General features: G+C 46.2%; 4 long non-coding RNA genes across 4 annotated transcripts; all 4 read left to right on the forward strand.

Annotated features, from left to right (window-relative positions):
* Positions 1–903: 903 nt before the first annotated feature.
* Positions 904–3,961, forward strand: LOC128305111 (uncharacterized). Its single transcript, XR_008287445.1, has 3 exons — positions 904–1,164; positions 1,274–1,557; positions 3,888–3,961. It is a non-coding gene; the product is annotated as an uncharacterized LOC128305111 (long non-coding RNA).
* A 52-nt stretch (positions 3,962–4,013) lies between these two features.
* LOC128304224 (uncharacterized) lies at positions 4,014–4,965 on the forward strand. Its single transcript, XR_008287407.1, has 4 exons — positions 4,014–4,186; positions 4,260–4,657; positions 4,737–4,799; positions 4,874–4,965. It is a non-coding gene; the product is annotated as an uncharacterized LOC128304224 (long non-coding RNA).
* An 8,394-nt stretch (positions 4,966–13,359) lies between these two features.
* LOC128305217 (uncharacterized) lies at positions 13,360–16,330 on the forward strand. Its single transcript, XR_008287450.1, has 3 exons — positions 13,360–13,533; positions 13,643–13,926; positions 16,257–16,330. It is a non-coding gene; the product is annotated as an uncharacterized LOC128305217 (long non-coding RNA).
* A 446-nt stretch (positions 16,331–16,776) lies between these two features.
* Positions 16,777–17,325, forward strand: LOC128304860 (uncharacterized). The gene is made up of 3 exons (XR_008287428.1): positions 16,777–17,026; positions 17,106–17,168; positions 17,243–17,325. It is a non-coding gene; the product is annotated as an uncharacterized LOC128304860 (long non-coding RNA).
* The last annotated feature ends 9,508 nt before the right edge of the window (positions 17,326–26,833 follow it).

Here is a 26,833-nt window from a genome sequence, read left to right on the forward strand (position 1 = left end):
GCCGTCTGTTCCTCCGAGGGGAATACAGTATCCACTCGCTGGCTCGTCTGTTGCCCGTCTTGCACCGTGTCATCGCCGTGTTCCATTTCGCGAATCACTTAAAACGTGCGCACTATAAACTGGAATCCACTATCGTTCGTTACGCGATCGCGATTATCCCCGGTGGATAATTTACTTTCGATTCGAGCGAATTAAACGCGCACTAAACTTAGCTTTGCGACGCAAATATTCTTGCAAACTGTCGCAAACTTGTTGAAATTTGAAGATTTCCAACAAACTATTTTTTCGAATTAGTTGGAGCTAATTTCTTGAAATTAGAAACTAATTTTTTGGAATGTAGAAAACGCAAAAAAGTCGATAATTAATTAGGAACGCTATCTCACTAGAGCGAACCAAAAAATTAGTTCTTTATTCGTCAACGTTTTCTAGCGGTAAAAAAGGGCGTCTCGCGCGTCGTCCTGCCCTTATATACATTCTTTTTCGGTTAGTCCTTCACTCACCGCGGTACTCAGATATCCCGACCGTGAAGCTTTCTTCCGACAACTTCGTAAATACGATATAATGTCCGACAGTGACAGCAGCGGTCGGTGTAAACATCGTTTGTTTACAACATTGCCTCCCGCAGTGAGACAACTGGCTTTCATCCTCTACTCACTCTCACTCTACTTCCTGTTGCTGTCGCTGCCGATCGCTGTCACTTTACCATGCGCCGTATTTTGTTTATCATTCCTAGCTCACGCAGGTAAGTTTCCTTTCCGTACATCTAATAACGCAATCTTTGTTGCAGGTCGCTTATAAATTCCACTGGCGGTTTGGACGCTTGCCTGTCTTACTTGACCGTCCTGGGCCCTAACTACATCTATCACGCGTCCCTTTGGCCAACTGTTCCGCGGCAAACAATTGTCGACTACTATCACTACATCTCCCACCTGAATCGGCCGCACCGACACAAACCACTTAGATCGACGGGTCAGCGTGGGGAGGTATTCCGATACCCATCTCCTCCAGAATACGTCAGCGTTGCGTTGGGCGGCTCTCCACGCTGATTTAGCGGCGATACCACTGTCGTCAAATACGGCGGGCGGCTTGCACCCGTTGGAGCTTCCGAGTAGTAGATGGTTTGGTGTGATCGGTGTGTCCATCTCGTCGTCCAACGGCACGTAGGTAAGTGGTCTCGAGTTGATGATGAACTCGATTTCCGTTAGCGTCGACATCAGCACCTCGTCCGTCGGTTTTCGTTGAAGCTCAAATTGACCCAGCACTTTCTTTACAGACCGGACCAGTCTCTCCCAGCATCCGCCGAAATGTGGTGCGGCTGGCGGATTAAAACTCCATTTCATCTCGGGCCCAACGAATTCGTCCATCATCGCGTTAACATCCACTGTCTGCAAGGCTTCCTCGAGCTCCCGAGCCGACCCGACGAAATTGGTCCCCCTATCGCTGATGATCTCTATCGGTTTTCCGCGCCTAGCGATGAAGCGCCGAATCGCCATAATGCAGGACGCCGTTGTGAGGGAGTGAGCCATCTCCAAATGGATAGCTCTGCACGTCAGACAGGTGAATATGACTCCCCACCTCTTCTCTACTCGTCTTCCTACGGCAACCAGGAGGGGTCCAAAATAGTCCACGCCTGTAAATGAAAAGGCTCGTTGCCCGACCGCAACTCGTTGCGATGGTACGTTTCCCATCGAGGGAGGCTCCGGAGTGGCTCCGTCTATTTTGCATCGCTGGCAGGACTTACGTACACGGTTGTACTCACCAAGGACCCGGGGTATATAATAGCGAGCTCGCAGCTCGCTAACAACCGTGCGGTGGTTACAGTGCCGATATCGTTCGTGGTAGCTGAGTATCAACAACTCTGTTCCACGATGCTTCCGAGGGAGGATAATCGGTTGCTGCAGTGTTTCGCTGACCGACAACGTCCCGGCCAGGCGCCCTCGCATCCTTATTATTCCGTGTTCGTCTAGTACCGGCGATAACTTGTAGAGAGGACTATTCTTCTCCACTCTGCTCTTCCACGGCTGCAACTGAGAGGGATCCTTCTTCAAAGAGCGTATTTCACACGCATACACGTCCGCCTGTATCTGGGTGATGATGATCTGCTCGGCCCGTGTCAGCTCTTCTTGTGTTAGCGGTTCACCTAAAATGACATCTTTCCTGATGGCACGACGGACATTAGTGACAAATCTTACCACATACGCAACTGCCCGTAGAAGCCTTCTCCATTTCGAGAAACGATGGAAATTAATGAGAGGCTCCTGTACCGTATGATGCATCACGTTGGGACGTAGTTCTTCGGGGGTGTCTGGAGATGTTGTTTCCGAGCCAGGCCAGAGTGATTCAGAGCCCCATAGGAAGCTCGGACCGTTGAACCAGCGACTAGTTGGCGATAGATCCGGTGTTTTCGTCCACTTGGTCCCGTCATCAGCTACGTTCATTTTCGTCGGGATCCAACGCCATTGCTCAACCTCCGTTGTTTCGAGCAGTTCTCCGACTCGAAATGCTACGAACTGATTATAGCGACGATGATCAGAACGCAACCAACTCAACACGTTCCGCGAGTCTGTCCAAAACACCGTGCGCGAGATGTTCAATCGGTGTGAGTTGACGATCGTAGCCGCTAATCGGGCACCAATCACCGCCGCTTGTAGCTCTAGTCGCGGAATCGAGACGAAACGCATCGGAGCCACACGAGTTTTCGATCCAACGAGAGAGCATTCCACAACTCCGTCTTCTTCGTACCTCAAATAAGCGACCGCGGCCATCCCACATTCACTTGCGTCGCAAAACACATGCAGCTCTACTCCAGCGCGAATCGACGTAACCGCTCGATAACACCTTCTGACTCTCACCTTCTGGACATCAGGGAGCACTCGTTGCCAAATTAACCACTTTTCCGCCGGTTGGTCATGCAGCTCCTGATCCCATCCTATTCCGGAACGCCATATCTCTTGCAGGAGAACTTTTAAATACATCAGGAACATCCCGAGCAAACCCATGGGATCGTAGATGCTCATCAGGATCCGGAGTAGGTTACGCTTCGTTGTGCACGATTTGCCAGCCTGTAGCTTTTCAGTAAACTGCGTCGAGAGCTGGAAAGTAAACGTGTCGGAAGCCGTGTCCCACCACATACCGAGGACCTTTTCCGTTGCTAAACCGTAGCCGACATCGATGCTTTTCTGATGTTCCGCCTGTGTCTGCAGTTGCCTCACCACGTCTAACGAATTAGATACCCAATTCCGGATTTCGAATCCTCCTTTTTGGTGAACATCCCGAACTTCTTTCGCTAGGCATACGGCCTCTTCCTCCGTTTCCACACTCATGAGCATATCGTCCACGTAGTGCTCGTCTTTGATGCATTTTGCCGCACGCGGGAACTCTTCCTCGAATCGCTCTGCGTTGCGATTCTTCACGAACTGTGCGCTGCTCGGCGAACAAGCAGCGCCAAACGTCATCACGGTGACCACGTATACGGCTGGATCGCCGTTTGGATCGTCTCCATCCCAAAGGATCATCTGGCTTCGTTGGTCTTCCGTTCGCATCATCACTTGATGGAACATTTCCCGAATGTCTCCCACAACAGCGACGCGAAACTCTCGGAACTTAAAGAGAACGGAAAGGAGCCCGGCAAGCAGATCGGGTCCCGCTAAAAGGAACGAATTAAGGCTGACTCCACTCACCTTTGCCGCCGCGTCAAAAACCATGCGAATTTTTCCCGGTTTATTAGGGTTGGTAACCGGGAAAATAGGTAAAAACCAGTCGTTTGGTCGTTTGTCCTCCGCCTCACTCGCTGATAAACGTCGAATGTAGCCCTTCTGGATGTAATCTCTCATCTTCTGATTAACCGCCGCAGCTAACTCCGGATCTTTACTCATTTTTCGTTTCAGGAGCTCGTACCGTTTCATCGTTGCAGCTTTGTTACATGGCAATCGGACGTCATCATATCTCCATAGTAAGCCCGTTTCGAATCGATCACCCTGCAGTTTGGTTTCTCGGTTAAGTATCACCAGGGCACGTTCATCGTCCTTGGATTTGAGTAAGCGTGATGGCTTAGTGATACCCAGTGAATCCAACGAGAAGAACGCCTTAACCTCGCTTGTGAGTACACCATCGACGTTACCTTCGCAGCTGCAGATGTGAAAACTTCTGTGTCCTCCGGTTACACTAGCGGTTGCAATAGGGCAGGGTCCGTATATCATCCAGCCCAGCCTAGTTTTCGAAGCAATCGGTTCATTAACCCGTCCTTCTGTACATTTTAGCGGCTTTCCCAAACGACAATTATCTACACCAATTAGTACTCGAGGTACGGCATCGACGTAAGAGGTGAACGGTAAACCCTTCAGATGTGGATACGCAGATTGCAGTTGTTTACCATCTATCGTCTGCGCGGGCAAGGCTAGATTGCTGACCGTGTGTACCTTTGTCAGCTCATGCACTGGAGCCCCTTCGTATGCACCTGATATTTGCACTGCCAGCTGGACGGAAGCCTTTTCTTCTCTGGTAGTATCCCCGGTCCACTTGAGACACAATGGCCGTGACGTTCCGATCAGCCCTAATTCGTCCATCAGGCTATGATCGATGAAGGTCGATGACGAACCTTCGTCGAGAAAGGCGTACGTTCGAACCGTCCTGCCATCCTTCCCATACATAGTTACCGGTACGTAGCGGAACAAAGTGCGATCGTTGGAGCCGGAATGAGTAAGACAATGCTTTTCTGTTGTATTGGTCATTCCCAGAGAACCATGTAGCAACCTATGGTGCATTGCCTCGCACCCATTGGATCCGCAAACTGTTTTAAGGTGACACCACCCCTTATGGTACTTGAGACATTTTCGGCATAGCTTCTTATCTCTTATATGTTCCTTCCTTTCAGCGACGGTCATCGTTTGGAATCGCTGGCATGTATCCAGTGCGGCACACTCTCCCTGGCAGGCTGAACATTTAGAAACATTTGTATGTGGGTACTTACCGCTCGTGGTGGCGGCGTGCATGTTCAAACGTGCGGTGGTGGGCTGGCGCTGATCTGGTCGTACCGGTTTCACACTGCTCCGTCGATCCGAGTCGCCGGATCCACTGCGTTCGAAACGTTCGCTCTTCACCGGAACTACCCTGCTGAGTGCTGCAGCCAACTCGCCGATCCACCTTCCGAAGTCCGACAGCGTAACAGAGGGCAGCTGCTGTTGGTGCCTCGCCCACTCGATGCACGTGGCCGACGGCAGCTTCACGATCAACTCCTTCAGCAGGATAACGTTGCAGGTATATTCCGGCAGCCCAGATGCTTGGATGGTCGCACACAGGTTCCTCACCGCGAATCCGAACTCAACCAGAGTATCTAGCCGATCCGCTCGTGGGGCTGGCATACGTCTCACTTTCTCCATCAAATTTTCAACGATCACCTCCGGCCTCCCAAACCGTAGCTTGAGCACGTCTATGGCTTCCTTAAGTCCGGAAGGCAGCAACAACAACGAGCTGACCGCTTCCAGCGCAGCTCCTTTCAACGCCTTTTGTAGCCTCAGCAGGTTCTCGTAGTCGGAGTACCCGCAGATTGCTGTTGAGTGCTCGTAGCTGGAGATGAAGAGCGGCCACTGTTCTGCGGAACCCGAAAACGTAGGTAGCTCTCTTCCACTGGCTTTCCGCGCGGCAATTTGGGATTGACTCAAGAAAGTCGATCCCAAGCTTCCAAGTGTTCCCGCATGCCCGTCGACGAAAACATTGTGCGGGTACGTTGCTGGCGCGCTCGTGCGCGGTTGGGCAAAAGTGCTGTTTGCCTGACCAAGTCCGCGGGGCGGTATAAACGTGTAATAACCGTGATCGAGTCCGTGTGGTTGGGCGGTGTGTCCGTATCGGTTTCCGTGTGTATGTGTAGACGTGCTGTGTTCGAAATCGTGTCCGTGTGCGGCTGCTGAAGTGTCGTGATCGGTTGCGTGCGGTTGTGCCAACGTGCTGTGCCCAAAATCGTGTCCAGGTCGGTGCGTTGTTCCATTTATGCGGCGAGGATCTCGCGACATGAGATCCTCCATCGCGCTTTGCCACTCGCGAAATTCCGCGTCACGTCTCGCTGTTTCGTTCGCTGGCCATGTCGGTGTCGGTGCATATTTACTGGTGGCCACGGTAGGGTTGTCCTCACATCGGAAGTGTTCCGTGCCGATATCAACGCGCCTTCCAGCAGCATCAAGGGAACCACCATTTTCTCGATGCAGCAGCCAAGCACTTGCTTTTTCTAGCTCGCATTGCGATTTGCGCGCAATTTCACACTCCCCTTTTGAAAACTCCAACTCGCGCGCGCGGAGTTCAAGTTTTCGTTGTTGCAGCTCGATCCTTAAACGCTCGAGTTCGAGCTGCTTCCTCCGGTGTTCCCGGTTAAGGGTCATGAACCCTTCATGGGTTGCTGACCGGTGCGCGGTCGCCATCGCCGAATTCGATGCGCCATCGGTGACGCGTCTTAAACCCTCCGGTTGCGTGTGGCCATTTTGTGCGTGCGTGTTGGTGTGATAAGGGGACGGCCGGGCTGCTTCTGGTGTCGCGTCCAGCGCGATGGCATCCCTGTGCCTCACCGGAAAGTATCCCCACGGAGTCTGCACGGTCTGCTCGCCCCGGTGGCCCAAAATCCCTTCGCTCTGGGACGATTCTTGTACGGCCACGGGCGATCGAGCCGAACAGGAGGGCGTCGCATTCGTCGCGACTACGCTTTCGCGTTCAGCCGTCTGTTCCTCCGAGGGGAATACAGTATCCACTCGCTGGCTCGTCTGTTGCCCGTCTTGCACCGTGTCATCGCCGTGTTCCATTTCGCGAATCACTTAAAACGTGCGCACTATAAACTGGAATCCACTATCGTTCGTTACGCGATCGCGATTATCCCCGGTGGATAATTTACTTTCGATTCGAGCGAATTAAACGCGCACTAAACTTAGCTTTGCGACGCAAATATTCTTGCAAACTGTCGCAAACTTGATGAAATTTGAAGATTTCCAACTGTTAAGGATTGAAGCATAGGCCATAGACGTTAGAATTATAGCAACCCGCAAAGGGCAATGTATGCGTATGAATAAAGTCAGTAGCAATCGGAAAGTAAAACGGTGAACACCTGTTTTAAAGCTAATTTCGCGTACATAAAATTTGGTCCTTCGAACCGGATATCCGTAAAACCGGATAGTTACGTAAACTGGTAGTTTTAACCGTTCTTTGTTGAAAATAAAAATGTCGAATCCAGAAATGTCGGAATTCTCTGGAGTGCAAGCTACATCGAGCCCAAAAGACTCGGTAACGAATGTGATCCAACGGGGTCAAGCACATTTAATGCGTAGATTAGATTCGCTAAAGAACGCTATCCAAGCCGCTAGAGATACGGATTCGTCATATGTAGAGGAATGGACGGAACGATTAAGTGTGATAGTGTCCGCGTTCGATACGAAGCACGCGTCGTTGCTAGAGACAGTGGATGCTGCGCAGTGGGAAGCAGAAGAGAAACGGTATGAGGAATTTGACCGGCGTCGATGTGATATATCGATACTTATAAAAAGATGCGGAGCAGATCTGTGTGCGGCCAACACCGAAACGCAGCAGCCAGGAGTGTCGAACTCCCGATCCAAGGTGCGGTTACCTGAGATTCCTATGCCTAGTTTCAATGGTGCCTGGGAAACGTGGCCAACGTTTCGGGACTCGTTCGTTAGTATGATCGACGGGCATCCGAAATTGTCTGATGTAGACAAGTTGATGTATCTAAAGCGCGTGGTAACTAAGGAAGCAGCGCAGCTGATCGACGCAGTAGAAACTACAGCGGCGAATTATAGTGTGGCTTGGGAGCTGTTAAAAGATCGCTACGAAAACAAAAAGGTGTTAGTGCGTCGCTATCTGAACGAACTGTTCGCCATTGCACCGTCAAAAAGCGAAAGCTTCGAGGCACTCACCATTTTGATAGACAGCTTCGAACGGACCATCAAAATGGTGGAAAAGATTGGGATTCTTACAAATGGCTGGAGTGTGCTTCTAGCACACATGTTATGCGAAAAATTGGATGCGAACACCCGAAAAGAATGGGAAACGCATCATCGAAGTGCAGAAGTTGCCGAATATAAAGAACTTGTGCAGTTTTTAAAGGAACACTTAATAGTGTTACAAGGCATGCCCCAAACTAAAGAGCAGCCTCTACCACACGCACACACATACCATGGCCGAAACAAAATGAAGCAAGCGTGTGCATCAGTTAATGTGCTAGATAAAAAATGCATGGTCTGCAAACAAGAAAGTCACTCTTTCTTCAAGTGCAACACGTTTCGAAACCTGACAGTGAACCAACGATTCGACATGGTGAAAGAGAAAGGACTTTGTTTAAACTGCTTGGCGTCAGATCATCGCGTGAGAGACTGTACTTCTAGTGTGTGTCGGGTGTGCAAGCTTAAACATCACACTATGCTGCACAGGTCACCGACTGACCAGCAACGTGCTCCTGAAGCCAATGTTCCGGAAATCGCAATTGCAAGTGACTCAACGAGATCTTCGATGGTACATGTCGGCGAACCTTCTAACGCCGTTATGTTCACACCGACTGAGAGCCAACCGGCACCTTCAACAACGATTTTGCTGCCAACCATCCTGGTAACCGTCATCACATCGAATGGCAACAAGATGATAGCACGAGCATTATTGGACGGCGGTGCGCAAGTCAACCTGATCACCGAGCGAGTAGTGCAAGGATTACGAGCTCAAAGGCAACGGGAGGACTTGTCGATTGGAGCAGTGGGCAGGAGCTGCCAGCCTTCATCTCATTCGGTAAATGTAACAATTCAGTCACAGTGTACTAATGTTCAATTTCCTTTAAGGTTGCACGTTCTGTCGGAGATAATGTGGAACCTTCCAGCTGCTAAGGTTGATACGCAACATTGGAAATTGCCACAGAACATTAGACTGGCTGACCCGACATGTGGAGAAGTTGGCCCGATAGATATGCTTCTCGGCAGAGAGGTATATAACGAAATACTGTTGGACGGGTTAGTGAGGCTTCATTCGGAGGATAGTAGCTTGATGCTACAGCAAACGCTATTCGGTTGGGTAGTATCCGGAAAGGCGTCGATAGAAAGTAGTTGCGTACAACAAAGCCTTGTAAATGTAACATACGTTGCGGATTCGTTAGACGAACAACTTTGCAAGTTTTGGGAGATAGAAACGTGTCAGACTTCGAATATGTTATCCCCTGAAGAATCAGAATGTGAAGCGATTTTCGAAAGTACAACCACTCGCGGATCAGATGGAAGATTTATAGTTGCGTTGCCTAAAAACGGGGATAAGATAAAAAAGATAGGTAGATCATACGAAATATCGAAACGACGACTCCACTCGCTGAATCGTCGTCTGCAAGCCAATCCTGAACTAAAGATCCAATACGAGGAATTTCTAAACGAATATCTAAAGCTAGGCCACATGGAGGAAATTAGTCACGAACCAATACGTGATGTACAGGTGTATTATATGCCACACCATTGCGTTATAAAGCCCGATAGCCTAACGACCAAACTAAGGGTTGTTTTTGATGCCTCCTGTAGTACGGATTCAGGAGTTTCGTTAAATGAAGCTTTATTAGTGGGCCCAGTCATCCAAGACGATCTGATCAGTATCATAATGCGTTTTCGCTTCCCAAGATACGCATTAACAGCCGATATTGAGAAAATGTATAGGCAGATTTGGATAAGAGAAGCAGACCGCCCACTCCAACGCATTCTGTGGGGAAATGACGAAAGCGGAATTAGGGAGTTTCAACTAAAAACAGTAACATATGGAACAGCGTCAGCCCCATACCTAGCCACAAAATGCCTACAAACACTTGCCAACGAGACCAAATTGTCGCATCCAGTAGCGTCAAGGATACTAGCGGCAGATTTTTATATGGATGATATGATAAGCGGGGTGGATACGGTCGATCAAGGAGAGCGTGTATGCAGAGAACTATCCACAGTGCTACATTCTGCGGGATTTCATCTAAGAAAGTGGGCGTCTAATTCAGCACATATATTAAATACGCTTTCACCCGAACTTCGAGAAATGGGTTCGGAGCTTGTGATCGATCCCCACCAATCTATCAAAACGCTTGGACTAAAGTGGACACCTGCCCAAGATGTGCTTACATTTTGTATCCCAAAATGGAATAATGAAGAGCAAATCAGTAAACGGACTGTTGTATCAGATGCAGCTCGTTTATACGATCCTTTGGGATTGATCGGACCAGTCATCGTAATAGCCAAATGTTTCTTGCAAGTGCTTTGGGAAAGAAGGGTTAATTGGGATGACCCATTGGAGGAGGTGCTACGAGATAAATGGTTGCAGTTTAAACGAAGTATGGCAGATATAGAAGAAATTGTGGTTCCACGTCGAGTAGTTGCAAACGAAGCAGATATCGTAGAAGTGCATGGTTTCAGCGACGCATCTGAAAAGGCATATGGTGCTTGTATTTACATACGCACTATTTCGACAGACGGAAGCATCACAGTAGAGCTGCTAAGTGCAAAATCAAAGGTTGCACCTATCGAAAATGGCAAGAAACAAAGAAGAGTAACGTTACCAAGACTAGAGCTGTCTGCTGCCTTACTGTTAAGTCATCTGTGGCAAAAGGTCAAGTCAAGCATAAAACGCGAAATGAATTGTGTATTCTGGGTAGATTCGACAATTGTCCTGTACTGGATCGCTGGTAACCCTTCCCGATGGAAACCCTTCATTGCAAACAGGGTTTCTGAGATCCAACATATCACTGACAAGATTCAGTGGTTTCATGTGTCAGGAGAAGAAAATCCAGCGGATATTATATCCAGAGGCATGTTACCTTGTGATTTGAAGAACAACGAGGTCTGGTGGCATGGCCCAAAATGGCTGAGTGAGCACATCCAATGGACATCACGAACTACTGTCCCAAATGAAAGTTTCACAGCAGAACAATTGGAAGAACGAGTTGCAGTATTGACTGTTCAGTCAAAGGACAGCAGTCCTATATTCAGTTTGCGATCGTCGTATTCGGCTTTAGCACGATTAGTAGCATACATTCTTCGTTTCCGTTACAACAGTCAGAGGGTGAACCGAGGCCATCGTCGAATAGGATTCCTTACACTCGTTGAACTACAACAAGCCATAAAAGTACTAGTTAGATTGGCTCAATCAGAAACATTCGGAGAAGAAATAGCGAGTTTGAAAGATGGCCAAGTAAAAGGAACTTCGAAACTGAAATCGCTGGCACCGATATTAGTGGATGGTATTCTGTGTATCGGAGGTAGACTTCGAAATGCACCAGTTTCAGAAACCAGAAAACATCCAATAATTTTGGATCCAAAACAACCACTTACCCTATTGATAATGCAGTCATATCATCGCCAATTTCTACATGCAGGTCCACAGTTGCTTATCGCTTTAATACGTGAACGGTTCTGGCCACTTAGAGTGCGCAACTTAGCTCGCAAAGTAGTGCACAATTGTGTAAAATGCTACAGAAGCAAACCCACGTGTATGGAGCAGCTAATGGGTGACCTGCCGCCAGAGAGGGTCACTCCATCCTATCCGTTTCTAAATACCGGAATCGATTTATGTGGTCCAATGTGGTATCGTTTCGCACCACGAAAGTCTGCACCAGTTAAATGTTATGTTGCAGTCTTCATATGGCTGGTAACCAAGGCAGTTCATGTTGAGCTAGTAGCGGATTTATCTACCCAGGCGTTTATCGCAGCGCTGAAGCGCTTTGTAGCACGACGAGGAAAACCCGCACTTATAGAATGCGACAATGCTAAAAACTTTCGAGGAGCGGCTCGAGTTTTAAGGGAACTATATGAACTCTTTACAACGCAACAAGCTCAAGATGCCATAACCACTCAGTGTCTCACCGAAGGAATTGAATTTAAATTCATTCCACCACGTTCACCAAACTTCGGAGGAATATGGGAGGCGGCCATCAAGAGTATGAAGAAGCATCTGAAGTGCACAATTGGGGACACCATCCTTCTGAAGGAAGACCTAGAGACATTGCTGATTCAAATTGAGGCATGTTTGAATTCCCGACCATTGACGCAGTTATCGTCAGACCCTGAAGATTTAGAAGTTCTAACACCGGGTCATTTCTTAATTCATCGCAGTTTGGTATCCATACCTGAACCATCGTATGAAAATATTAACATCAATCGATTGGACCGTTTTCAGAAGATCCAAGAGTATGTACGTCGGATCTGGAAACAGTGGAAAACGGATTACTTGTCCGGGCTCCATCCGCGAACTAAGTGGACCCGACAGCGAGACAACATTGATGTCGGAACGTTGGTGTTAGTGAAGGAGGATAATCTGCCACCGTTAAAATGGGCTATTGGAAGAATAACAAAAATATTTAGAGGAGATGATGGCAATATACGGGTCGTTGAGGTGCGAACAAAGGAAGGCGAATATCGCCGAGCGATATCAAAGATATGTATTTTACCAGTTCAAGAAGGTTAGAGTAGAAGATAGGAGTAGAAAGATACCTTTCCACGGGGGGCGGCATGTTAAGGATTGAAGCATAGGCCATAGACGTTAGAATTATAGCAACCCGCAAAGGGCAATGTATGCGTATGAATAAAGTCAGTAGCAATCGGAAAGTAAAACGGTGAACACCTGTTTTAAAGCTAATTTCGCGTACACCAACAAACTATTTTTTCGAATTAGTTGGAGCCAATTTCTTGAAATTAGAAACTAATTTTTTGGAATGTAGAAAACGCAAAAAAGTCGATAATTAATTAGGAACGCTATCTCACTAGAGCGAACCAAAAAATTAGTTCTTTATTCGTCAACGTTTTCTAGCGGTAAAAAAGGGCGTCTCGCGCGTCGTCCTGCCCTTATATACATTCTTTTTCGGTTAGTCCTTCACTCACCGCGGTACTCAGATATCCCGACCGTGAAGCTTTCTTCCGACAACTTCGTAAATACGATATAATGTCCGACAGTGACAGCAGCGGTCGGTGTAAACATCGTTTGTTTACAACATTGCCTCCCGCAGTGAGACAACTGGCTTTCATCCTCTACTCACTCTCACTCTACTTCCTGTTGCTGTCGCTGCCGATCGCTGTCACTTTACCATGCGCCGTATTTTGTTTATCATTCCTAGCTCACGCAGGTAAGTTTCCTTTCCGTACATCTAATAACGCAATCTTTGTTGCAGGTCGCTTATAAATTCCACTGGCGGTTTGGACGCTTGCCTGTCTTACTTGACCGTCCTGGGCCCTAACTACATCTATCACGCGTCCCTTTGGCCAACTGTTCCGCGGCAAACAATTGTCGACTACTATCACTACATCTCCCACCTGAATCGGCCGCACTGACACAAACCACTTAGATCGACGGGTCAGCGTGGGGAGGTATTCCGATACCCATCTCCTCCAGAATACGTCAGCGTTGCGTTGGGCGGCTCTCCACGCTGATTTAGCGGCGATACCACTGTCGTCAAATACGGCGGGCGGCTTGCACCCGTTGGAGCTTCCGAGTAGTAGATGGTTTGGTGTGATCGGTGTGTCCATCTCGTCGTCCAACGGCACGTAGGTAAGTGGTCTCGAGTTGATGATGAACTCGATTTCCGTTAGCGTCGACATCAGCACCTCGTCCGTCGGTTTTCGTGGAAGCTCAAATTGACCCAGCACTTTCTTTACAGACCGGACCAGTCTCTCCCAGCATCCGCCGAAATGTGGTGCGGCTGGCGGATTAAAACTCCATTTCATCTCGGGCCCAACGAATTCGTCCATCATCGCGTTAACATCCACTGTCTGCAAGGCTTCCTCGAGCTCCCGAGCCGACCCGACGAAATTGGTCCCCCTATCGCTGATGATCTCTATCGGTTTTCCGCGCCTAGCGATGAAGCGCCGAATCGCCATAATGCAGGACGCCGTTGTGAGGGAGTGAGCCATCTCCAAATGGATAGCTCTGCACGTCAGACAGGTGAATATGACTCCCCACCTCTTCTCTACTCGTCTTCCTACGGCAACCAGGAGGGGTCCAAAATAGTCCACGCCTGTAAATGAAAAGGCTCGTTGCCCGACCGCAACTCGTTGCGATGGTACGTTTCCCATCGAGGGAGGCTCCGGAGTGGCTCCGTCTATTTTGCATCGCTGGCAGGACTTACGTACACGGTTGTACTCACCAAGGACCCGGGGTATATAATAGCGAGCTCGCAGCTCGCTAACAACCGTGCGGTGGTTACAGTGCCGATATCGTTCGTGGTAGCTGAGTATCAACAACTCTGTTCCACGATGCTTCCGAGGGAGGATAATCGGTTGCTGCAGTGTTTCGCTGACCGACAACGTCCCGGCCAGGCGCCCTCGCATCCTTATTATTCCGTGTTCGTCTAGTACCGGCGATAACTTGTAGAGAGGACTATTCTTCTCCACTCTGCTCTTCCACGGCTGCAACTGAGAGGGATCCTTCTTCAAAGAGCGTATTTCACACGCATACACGTCCGCCTGTATCTGGGTGATGATGATCTGCTCGGCCCGTGTCAGCTCTTCTTGTGTTAGCGGTTCACCTAAAATGACATCTTTCCTGATGGCACGACGGACATTAGTGACAAATCTTACCACATACGCAACTGCCCGTAGAAGCCTTCTCCATTTCGAGAAACGATGGAAATTAATGAGAGGCTCCTGTACCGTATGATGCATCACGTTGGGACGTAGTTCTTCGGGGGTGTCTGGAGATGTTGTTTCCGAGCCAGGCCAGAGTGATTCAGAGCCCCATAGGAAGCTCGGACCGTTGAACCAGCGACTAGTTGGCGATAGATCCGGTGTTTTCGTCCACTTGGTCCCGTCATCAGCTACGTTCATTTTCGTCGGGATCCAACGCCATTGCTCAACCTCCGTTGTTTCGAGCAGTTCTCCGACTCGAAATGCTACGAACTGATTATAGCGACGATGATCAGAACGCAACCAACTCAACACGTTCCGCGAGTCTGTCCAAAACACCGTGCGCGAGATGTTCAATCGGTGTGAGTTGACGATCGTAGCCGCTAATCGGGCACCAATCACCGCCGCTTGTAGCTCTAGTCGCGGAATCGAGACGAAACGCATCGGAGCCACACGAGTTTTCGATCCAACGAGAGAGCATTCCACAACTCCGTCTTCTTCGTACCTCAAATAAGCGACCGCGGCCATCCCACATTCACTTGCGTCGCAAAACACATGCAGCTCTACTCCAGCGCGAATCGACGTAACCGCTCGATAACACCTTCTGACTCTCACCTTCTGGACATCAGGGAGCACTCGTTGCCAAATTAACCACTTTTCCGCCGGTTGGTCATGCAGCTCCTGATCCCATCCTATTCCGGAACGCCATATCTCTTGCAGGAGAACTTTTAAATACATCAGGAACATCCCGAGCAAACCCATGGGATCGTAGATGCTCATCAGGATCCGGAGTAGGTTACGCTTCGTTGTGCACGATTTGCCAGCCTGTAGCTTTTCAGTAAACTGCGTCGAGAGCTGGAAAGTAAACGTGTCGGAAGCCGTGTCCCACCACATACCGAGGACCTTTTCCGTTGCTAAACCGTAGCCGACATCGATGCTTTTCTGATGTTCCGCCTGTGTCTGCAGTTGCCTCACCACGTCTAACGAATTAGATACCCAATTCCGGATTTCGAATCCTCCTTTTTGGTGAACATCCCGAACTTCTTTCGCTAGGCATACGGCCTCTTCCTCCGTTTCCACACTCACGAGCATATCGTCCACGTAGTGCTCGTCTTTGATGCATTTTGCCGCACGCGGGAACTCTTCCTCGAATCGCTCTGCGTTGCGATTCTTCACGAACTGTGCGCTGCTCGGCGAACAAGCAGCGCCAAACGTCATCACGGTGACCACGTATACGGCTGGATCGCCGTTTGGATCGTCTCCATCCCAAAGGATCATCTGGCTTCGTTGGTCTTCCGTTCGCATCATCACTTGATGGAACATTTCCCGAATGTCTCCCACAACAGCGACGCGAAACTCTCGGAACTTAAAGAGAACGGAAAGGAGCCCGGCAAGCAGATCGGGTCCCGCTAAAAGGAACGAATTAAGGCTGACTCCACTCACCTTTGCCGCCGCGTCAAAAACCATGCGAATTTTTCCCGGTTTATTAGGGTTGGTAACCGGGAAAATAGGTAAAAACCAGTCGTTTGGTCGTTTGTCCTCCGCCTCACTCGCTGATAAACGTCGAATGTAGCCCTTCTGGATGTAATCTCTCATCTTCTGATTAACCGCCGCAGCTAACTCCGGATCTTTACTCATTTTTCGTTTCAGGAGCTCGTACCGTTTCATCGTTGCAGCTTTGTTACATGGCAATCGGACGTCATCATATCTCCATAGTAAGCCCGTTTCGAATCGATCACCCTGCAGTTTGGTTTCTCGGTTAAGTATCACCAGGGCACGTTCATCGTCCTTGGATTTGAGTAAGCGTGATGGCTTAGTGATACCCAGTGAATCCAACGAGAAGAACGCCTTAACCTCGCTTGTGAGTACACCATCGACGTTACCTTCGCAGCTGCAGATGTGAAAACTTCTGTGTCCTCCGGTTACACTAGCGGTTGCAATAGGGCAGGGTCCGTATATCATCCAGCCCAGCCTAGTTTTCGAAGCAATCGGTTCATTAACCCGTCCTTCTGTACATTTTAGCGGCTTTCCCAAACGACAATTATCTACACCAATTAGTACTCGAGGTACGGCATCGACGTAAGAGGTGAACGGTAAACCCTTCAGATGTGGATACGCAAATTGCAGTTGTTTACCATCTATCGTCTGCGCGGGCAAGGCTAGATTGCTGACCGTGTGTACCTTTGTCAGCTCATGCACTGGAGCCCCTTCGTATGCACCTGATATTTGCACTGCCAGCTGGACGGAAGCCTTTTCTTCTCTGGTAGTATCCCCGGTCCACTTGAGACACAATGGCCGTGACGTTCCGATCAGCCCTAATTCGTCCATCAGGCTATGATCGATGAAGGTCGATGACGAACCTTCGTCGAGAAAGGCGTACGTTCGAACCGTCCTGCCATCCTTCCCATACATAGTTACCGGTACGTAGCGGAACAAAGTGCGATCGTTGGAGCCGGAATGAGTAAGACAATGCTTTTCTGTTATATTGGTCATTCCCAGAGAACCATGTAGCAACCTATGGTGCATTGCCTCGCACCCATTGGATCCGCAAACTGTTTTAAGGTGACACCACCCCTTATGGTACTTGAGACATTTTCGGCATAGCTTCTTATCTCTTATATGTTCCTTCCTTTCAGCGACGGTCATCGTTTGGAATCGCTGGCATGTATCCAGTGCGGCACACTCTCCCTGGCAGGCTGAACATTTAGAAACATTTGTATGGGGGTACTTACCGCTCGTGGTGGCGGCGTGCATGTTCAAACGTGCGGTGGTGGGCTGGCGCTGATCTGGTCGTACCGGTTTCACACTGCTCCGTCGATCCGAGTCGCCGGATCCACTGCGTTCGAAACGTTCGCTCTTCACCGGAACTACCCTGCTGAGTGCTGCAGCCAACTCGCCGATCCACCTTCCGAAGTCCGACAGCGTAACAGAGGGCAGCTGCTGTTGGTGCCTCGCCCACTCGATGCACGTGGCCGACGGCAGCTTCACGATCAACTCCTTCAGCAGGATAACGTTGCAGGTATATTCCGGCAGCCCAGATGCTTGGATGGTCGCACACAGGTTCCTCACCGCGAATCCGAACTCAACCAGAGTATCTAGCCGATCCGCTCGTGGGGCTGGCATACGTCTCACTTTCTCCATCAAATTTTCAACGATCACCTCCGGCCTCCCAAACCGTAGCTTGAGCACGTCTATGGCTTCCTTAAGTCCGGAAGGCAGCAACAACAACGAGCTGACCGCTTCCAGCGCGGCTCCTTTCAACGCCTTTTGTAGCCTCAGCAGGTTCTCGTAGTCGGAGTACCCGCAGATTGCTGTTGAGTGCTCGTAGCTGGAGATGAAGAGCGGCCACTGTTCTGCGGAACCCGAAAACGTAGGTAGCTCTCTTCCACTGGCTTTCCGCGCGGCAATTTGGGATTGACTCAAGAAAGTCGATCCCAAGCTTCCAAGTGTTCCCGCATGCCCGTCGACGAAAACATTGTGCGGGTACGTTGCTGGCGCGCTCGTGCGCGGTTGGGCAAAAGTGCTGTTTGCCTGACCAAGTCCGCGGGGCGGTATAAACGTGTAATAACCGTGATCGAGTCCGTGTGGTTGGGCGGTGTGTCCGTATCGGTTTCCGTGTGTATGTGTAGACGTGCTGTGTTCGAAATCGTGTCCGTGTGCGGCTGCTGAAGTGTCGTGATCGGTTGCGTGCGGTTGTGCCAACGTGCTGTGCCCAAAATCGTGTCCAGGTCGGTGCGTTGTTCCATTTATGCGGCGAGGATCTCGCGACATGAGATCCTCCATCGCGCTTTGCCACTCGCGAAATTCCGCGTCACGTCTCGCTGTTTCGTTCGCTGGCCATGTCGGTGTCGGTGCATATTTACTGGTGGCCACGGTAGGGTTGTCCTCACATCGGAAGTGTTCCGTGCCGATATCAACGCGCCTTCCAGCAGCATCAAGGGAACCACCATTTTCTCGATGCAGCAGCCAAGCACTTACTTTTTCTAGCTCGCATTGCGATTTGCGCGCAATTTCACACTCCCCTTTTGAAAACTCCAACTCGCGCGCGCGGAGTTCAAGTTTTCGTTGTTGCAGCTCGATCCTTAAACGCTCGAGTTCGAGCTGCTTCCTCCGGTGTTCCCGGTTAGGGGTCATGAACCCTTCATGGGTTGCTGACCGGTGCGCGGTCGCCATCGCCGAATTCGATGCGCCATCGGTGACGCGTCTTAAACCCTCCGGTTGCGTGTGGCCATTTTGTGCGTGCGTGTTGGTGTGATAAGGGGACGGCCGGACTGCTTCTGGTGTCGCGTCCAGCGCGATGGCATCCCTGTGCCTCACCGGAAAGTATCCCCACGGAGTCTGCACGGTCTGCTCGCCCCGGTGGCCCAAAATCCCTTCGCTCTGGGACGATTCTTGTACGGCCACGGGCGATCGAGCCGAACAGGAGGGCGTCGCATTCGTCGCGACTACGCTTTCGCGTTCAGCCGTCTGTTCCTCCGAGGGGAATACAGTATCCACTCGCTGGCTCGTCTGTTGCCCGTCTTGCACCGTGTCATCGCCGTGTTCCATTTCGCGAATCACTTAAAACGTGCGCACTATAAACTGGAATCCACTATCGTTCGTTACGCGATCGCGATTATCCCCGGTGGATAATTTACTTTCGATTCGAGCGAATTAAACGCGCACTAAACTTAGCTTTGCGACGCAAATATTCTTGCAAACTATCGCAAACTTGTTGAAATTTGAAGATTTCCAACAAACTATTTTTTCGAATTAGTTGGAGCTAATTTCTTGAAATTAGAAACTAATTTTTTGGAGTGTAGAAAACGCAAAAAAGTCGATAATTAATTAGGAACGCTATCTCACTAGAGCGAACCAAAAAATTAGTTCTTTATTCGTCAACGTTTTCTAGCGGTAAAAAAGGGCGTCTCGCGCGTCGTCCTGCCCTTATATACATTCTTTTTCGGTTAGTCCTTCACTCACCGCGGTACTCAGATATCCCGACCGTGAAGCTTTCTTCCGACAACTTCGTAAATACGATATAATGTCCGAAAGTGACAGCAGCGGTCGGTGTAAACATCGTTTGTTTACAACAGTTACCATGCAAAAACTGTCTATTTCAACTAATTTTGTCCATCCAAAACGAACTTTGTGCTTTGCTATTTAGTTCTACCAGGAGTGTGTTACCATGCAAAAACTGTCTATTTCAACTAATTCCGTCCATCCGATACGAACTTTGTTCTTTGCTATGTAGTTCTACCAGGAATGTGTTACCATGCAAACACTGTCTATTTCAACTAATTTCGTCCATCCGATACGAACTTTGTACTTTGCTATGTAGTTCTACCAGGAATGTGTTACCATGCAAAAACTGTCTATTTCAACTAATTTTGTCCATCCAAAACGAACTTTGTGCTTTGCTATGTAGTTCTACCAGGAGTGTGTTACCATGCAAAAACTGTCTATTTCAACTAATTTTGTCCATCCGATACGAACTTTGTACTTTGCTATGTAGTTCTACCAGGAATGTGTTACCATGCAAAAACTGTCTATTTCAACTAATTTTGTCCATCCGATACGAACTTTGTACTTTGCTATGTAGTTCTACCAGGAATGTGTTACCATGCAAAAACTGTCTATTTCAACTAATTTTGTCCATCCAAAACGAACTTTGTGCTTTGCTATGTAGTTCTACCAGGAGTGTGTTACCATGCAAAAACTGTCTATTTCAACTAATTTTGTCCATCCAAAACGAACTTTGTACTTTGCTATGTAGTTCTACCAGGAATGTGTTACCATGCAAAAACTGTCTATTTCAACTAATTTTGTCCATCCAAAACGAACTTTGTACTTCGCTATGTAGTTCTACCAGGAATGTGTTACCATGCAAAAACTGTCTATTTCAACTAATTTTGTCCATCCAAAACGAACTTTGTGCTTTGCTATGTAGTTCTACCAGGAATGTGTTACCATGCAAAAACTGTCTATTTCAACTAATTTCGTCCATCCGATACGAACTTTGTGCTTTGCTATGTAGTTCTACCAGGAATGTGTTACCATGCAAAAACTGTCTATTTCAACTAATTTTGTCCATCCAAAACGAACTTTGTACTTTGCTATGTAGTTCTACCAGGAATGTGTTACCATGCAAAAACTGTCTATTTCAACTAATTTTGTCCATCCAAAACGAACTTTGTACTTTGCTATGTAGTTCTACCAGGAATGTGTTACCATGCAAAAACTGTCTATTTCAACTAATTTTTTCCATCCAAAACGAACTTTGTGCTTTGCTATGTAGTTCTACCAGGAGTGTGTTACCATGCAAACACTGTCTATTTTAACTAATTTCGTCCATCCGATACGAACTTTGTACTTTGCTATGTAGTTCTACCAGGATTGTGTTACCATGCAAAAACTGTCTATTTCAACTAATTTCGTCCATCCAAAACGAACTTTGTACTTTGCTATGTAGTTCTACCAGGAATGTGTTACCATGCAAAAACTGTCTATTTCAACTAATTTCGTCCATCCAAAACGAACTTTGTGCTTTGCTATGTAGTTCTACCAGGAATGTGTTACCATGCAAAAACTGTCTATTTCAACTAATTTCGTCCATCCGATACGAACTTTGTGCTTTGCTATGTAGTTCTACCAGGAATGTGCTACCATGCAAAAACTGTCTATTTCAACTAATTTCGTCCATCCGATACGAACTTTGTGCTTTGCTATGTAGTTCTACCAGGAATGTGTTACCATGCAAAAACTGTCTATTTCAACTAATTTCGTCCATCCAAAACGAACTTTGTGCTTTGCTATGTAGTTCTACCAGGAATGTGTTACCATGCAAAAACTGTCTATTTCAACTAATTTTGTCCATCCGATACGAACTTTGTGCTTTGCTATGTAGTTCTACCAGGAATGTGTTACCATGCAAAAACTGTCTATTTCAACTAATTTTGTCCATCCGATACGAACTTTGTACTTTGCTATGTAGTTCTACCAGGAATGTGTTACCATGCAAAAACTGTCTATTTCAACTAATTTTGTTCATCCGATACGAACTTTGTGCTTTGCTATGTAGTTCTACCAGGAATGTGTTACCATGCAAAAACTGTCTATTTCAACTAATTTTGTCCATCCAAAACGAACTTTGTGCTTTGCTATGTAGTTCTACCAGGAGTGTGTTACCATGCAAAAACTGTCTATTTCAACTAATTTCGTCCATCCGATACGAACTTTGTACTTTGCTATGTAGTTCTACCAGGAATGTGTTACCATGCAAAAACTGTCTATTTCAACTAATTTTGTCCATCCAAAACGAACTTTGTGCTTTGCTATGTAGTTCTACCAGGAGTGTGTTACCATGCAAAAACTGTCTATTTCAACTAATTCCGTCCATCCGATACGAACTTTGTACTTTGCTATGTAGTTCTACCAGGAATGTGTTACCATGCAAAAACTGTCTATTTCAACTAATTTTGTCCATCCAAAACGAACTTTGTGCTTTGCTATGTAGTTCTACCAGGAATGTGTTACCATGCAAAAACTGTCTATTTCAACTAATTTCGTCCATCCGATACGAACTTTGTACTTTGCTATGTAGTTCTACCAGGAGTGTGTTACCATGCAAAAACTGTATATTTCAACTAATTTTGTCCATCCGATACGAACTTTGTACTTTGCTATGTAGTTCTACCAGGAATGTGTTACCATGCAAAAACTGTCTATTTCAACTAATTTTGTCCATCCAAAATGAACTTTGTGCTTTGCTATGTAGTTCTACCAGGAATGTGTTACCATGCAAAAACTGTCTATTTCAACTAATTTTGTCCATCCAAAACGAACTTTGTGCTTTGCTATGTAGTTCTACCAGGAATGTGTTACCATGCAAAAACTGTCTATTTCAACTAATTCCGTCCATCCGATACGAACTTTGTACTTTGCTATGTAGTTCTACCAGGAATGTGTTACCATGCAAAAACTGTCTATTTCAACTAATTTCGTCCATCCGATACGAACTTTGTACTTTGCTATGTAGTTCTACCAGGAATGTGTTACCATGCAAAAACTGTCTATTTCAACTAATTTTGTCCATCCAAAACGAACTTTGTGCTTTGCTATGTAGTTCTACCAGGAGTGTGTTACCATGCAAAAACTGTATATTTCAACTAATTTTGTCCATCCGATACGAACTTTGTACTTTGCTATGTAGTTCTACCAGGAATGTGTTACCATGCAAAAACTGTCTATTTCAACTAATTTTGTCCATCCGATACGAACTTTGTACTTTGCTATGTAGTTCTACCAGAAATGTGTTACCATGCAAAAACTGTCTTTTTAAACTAATTTCGTCCATCCGATACGAACTTTGTACTTTGCTATGTAGTTCTACCAGGAATGTGTTACCATGCAAAAACTGTCTATTTCAACTAATTCTGTCCATCCGATACGAACTTGGTACTTTGCTATGTAGTTCTACCAGGAATGCGTTACCATGCAAAAACTGTCTATTTCAACTAATTTTGTCCAACCGATACGAACTTTGTACTTTGCTATGTAGTTCTACCAGGAATGTGTTACCATGCAAAAACTGTCTATTTCAACTAATTTTGTCCATCCAAAACGAACTTTGTGCTTTGCTATGTAGTTCTACCAGGAGTGTGTTACCATGCAAAAACTGTCTATTTCAACTAATTTCGTCCATCCGATACGAACTTTGTACTTTGCTATGTAGTTCTACCAGGAATGTGTTACCATGCAAAAACTGTCTATTTCAACTAATTTTGTCCATCCAAAACGAACTTTGTGTTTTGCTATGTAGTTCTACCAGGAATGTGTTACCATGCAAAAACTGTCTATTTCAACTAATTTTGTCCATCCAAAACGAACTTTGTGCTTTGCTATGTAGTTCTACCAGGAATGTGTTACCATGCAAAAACTGTCTATTTCAACTAATTTCGTCCATCCGATACGAACTTTGTACTTTGCTATGTAGTTCTACCAGGAGTGTGTTACCATGCAAAAACTGTCTATTTCAACTAATTTCGTCCATCCGATACGAACTTTGTACTTTGCTATGTAGTTCTACCAGGAATGTGTTACCATGCAAAAACTGTCTATTTCAACTAATTTTGTCCATCCAAAACGAACTTTGTGCTTTGCTATGTAGTTCTACCAGGAATGTGTTACCATGCAAAAACTGTCTATTTCAACTAATTTCGTCCATCCGATACGAACTTTGTGCTTTGCTATGTAGTTCTACCAGGAATGTGCTACCATGCAAAAACTGTCTATTTCAACTAATTTCGTCCATCCGATACGAACTTTGTGCTTTGCTATGTAGTTCTACCAGGAATGTGTTACCATGCAAAAACTGTCTATTTCAACTAATTTCGTCCATCCAAAACGAACTTTGTGCTTTGCTATGTAGTTCTACCAGGAGTGTGTTACCATGCAAAAACTGTCTATTTCAACTAATTTTTTCCATCCAAAACGAACTTTGTGCTTTGCTATGTAGTTCTACCAGGAGTGTGTTACCATGCAAAAACTGTCTATTTCAACTAATTTCGTCCATCCGATACGAACTTTGTACTTTGCTATGTAGTTCTACCAGGAGTGTGTTACCATGCAAAAACTGTCTATTTCAACTAATTTCGTCCATCCGATACGAACTTTGTACTTTGCTATGTAGTTCTACCAGGAATGTGTTACCATGCAAAAACTGTCTATTTCAACTAATTTTGTCCATCCAAAACGAACTTTGTGCTTTGCTATGTAGTTCTACCAGGAATGTGTTACCATGCAAAAACTGTCTATTTCAACTAATTTTTTCCATCCAAAACGAACTTTGTGCTTTGCTATGTAGTTCTACCAGGAGTGTGTTACCATGCAAACACTGTCTATTTTAACTAATTTCGTCCATCCGATACGAACTTTGTACTTTGCTATGTAGTTCTACCAGGAGTGTGTTACCATGCAAAAACTGTCTATTTCAACTAATTTCGTCCATCCAAAACGAACTTTGTGCTTTGCTATGTAGTTCTACCAGGAGTGTGTTACCATGCAAAAACTGTCTATTTCAACTAATTTTTTCCATCCAAAACGAACTTTGTGCTTTGCTATGTAGTTCTACCAGGAGTGTGTTACCATGCAAACACTGTCTATTTTAACTAATTTCGTCCATCCGATACGAACTTTGTACTTTGCTATGTAGTTCTACCAGGAGTGTGTTACCATACAAAAACTGTCTATTTCAACTAATTTCGTCCATCCAAAACGAACTTTGTGCTTTGCTATGTAGTTCTACCAGGAGTGTGTTACCATGCAAAAACTGTCTATTTCAACTAATTTTTTCCATCCAAAACGAACTTTGTGCTTTGCTATGTAGTTCTACCAGGAGTGTGTTACCATGCAAAAACTGTCTATTTCAACTAATTTCGTCCATCCGATACGAACTTTGTACTTTGCTATGTAGTTCTACCAGGAGTGTGTTACCATGCAAAAACTGTCTATTTCAACTAATTTCGTCCATCCGATACGAACTTTGTACTTTGCTATGTAGTTCTACCAGGAGTGTGTTACCATGCAAACACTGTCTATTTTAACTAATTTCGTCCATCCGATACGAACTTTGTACTTTGCTATGTAGTTCTACCAGGAGTGTGTTACCATGCAAAAACTGTCTATTTCAACTAATTTCGTCCATCCAAAACGAACTTTGTGCTTTGCTATGTAGTTCTACCAGGAGTGTGTTACCATGCAAAAACTGTCTATTTCAACTAATTTTTTCCATCCAAAACGAACTTTGTACTTTGCTATGTAGTTCTACCAGGAATGTGTTACCATGCAAAAACTGTCTATTTCAACTAATTTTGTCCATCCAAAACGAACTTTGTGCTTTGCTATGTAGTTCTACCAGGAATGTGTTACCATGCAAAAACTGTCTATTTCAACTAATTTTTTCCATCCAAAACGAACTTTGTGCTTTGCTATGTAGTTCTACCAGGAGTGTGTTACCATGCAAACACTGTCTATTTTAACTAATTTCGTCCATCCGATACGAACTTTGTACTTTGCTATGTAGTTCTACCAGGAGTGTGTTACCATGCAAAAACTGTCTATTTCAACTAATTTCGTCCATCCAAAACGAACTTTGTGCTTTGCTATGTAGTTCTACCAGGAATGTGTTACCATGCAAAAACTGTCTATTTCAACTAATTTTTTCCATCCAAAACGAACTTTGTGCTTTGCTATGTAGTTCTACCAGGAGTGTGTTACCATGCAAACACTGTCTATTTTAACTAATTTCGTCCATCCGATACGAACTTTGTACTTTGCTATGTAGTTCTACCAGGAGTGTGTTACCATGCAAAAACTGTCTATTTCAACTAATTTCGTCCATCCAAAACGAACTTTGTGCTTTGCTATGTAGTTCTACCAGGAGTGTGTTACCATGCAAAAACTGTCTATTTCAACTAATTTTTTCCATCCAAAACGAACTTTGTGCTTTGCTATGTAGTTCTACCAGGAGTGTGTTACCATGCAAAAACTGTCTATTTCAACTAATTTCGTCCATCCGATACGAACTTTGTACTTTGCTATGTAGTTCTACCAGGAGTGTGTTACCATGCAAAAACTGTCTATTTCAACTAATTTCGTCCATCCGATACGAACTTTGTACTTTGCTATGTAGTTCTACCAGGAATGTGTTACCATGCAAAAACTGTCTATTTCAACTAATTTTGTCCATCCAAAACGAACTTTGTGCTTTGCTATGTAGTTCTACCAGGAGTGTGTTACCATGCAAAAACTGTCTATTTCAACTAATTTCGTCCATCCGATACGAACTTTGTACTTTGCTATGTAGTTCTACCAGGAATGTGTTACCATGCAAAAACTGTCTATTTCAACTAATTTTGTCCATCCAAAACGAACTTTGTGCTTTGCTATGTAGTTCTACCAGGAATGTGTTACCATGCAAAAACTGTCTATTTCAACTAATTTTTTCCATCCAAAACGAACTTTGTGCTTTGCTATGTAGTTCTACCAGGAGTGTGTTACCATGCAAACACTGTCTATTTTAACTAATTTCGTCCATCCGATACGAACTTTGTACTTTGCTATGTAGTTCTACCAGGATTGTGTTACCATGCAAAAACTGTCTATTTCAACTAATTTCGTCCATCCAAAACGAACGTTGTACTTTGCTATGTAGTTCTACCAGGAATGTGTTACCATGCAAAAACTGT

This window comes from Anopheles moucheti, chromosome 3 (assembly GCF_943734755.1).
Source record: "Anopheles moucheti chromosome 3, idAnoMoucSN_F20_07, whole genome shotgun sequence".
In the NCBI taxonomy this organism is placed as follows: Eukaryota; Metazoa; Arthropoda; class Insecta; order Diptera; family Culicidae; genus Anopheles; species Anopheles moucheti.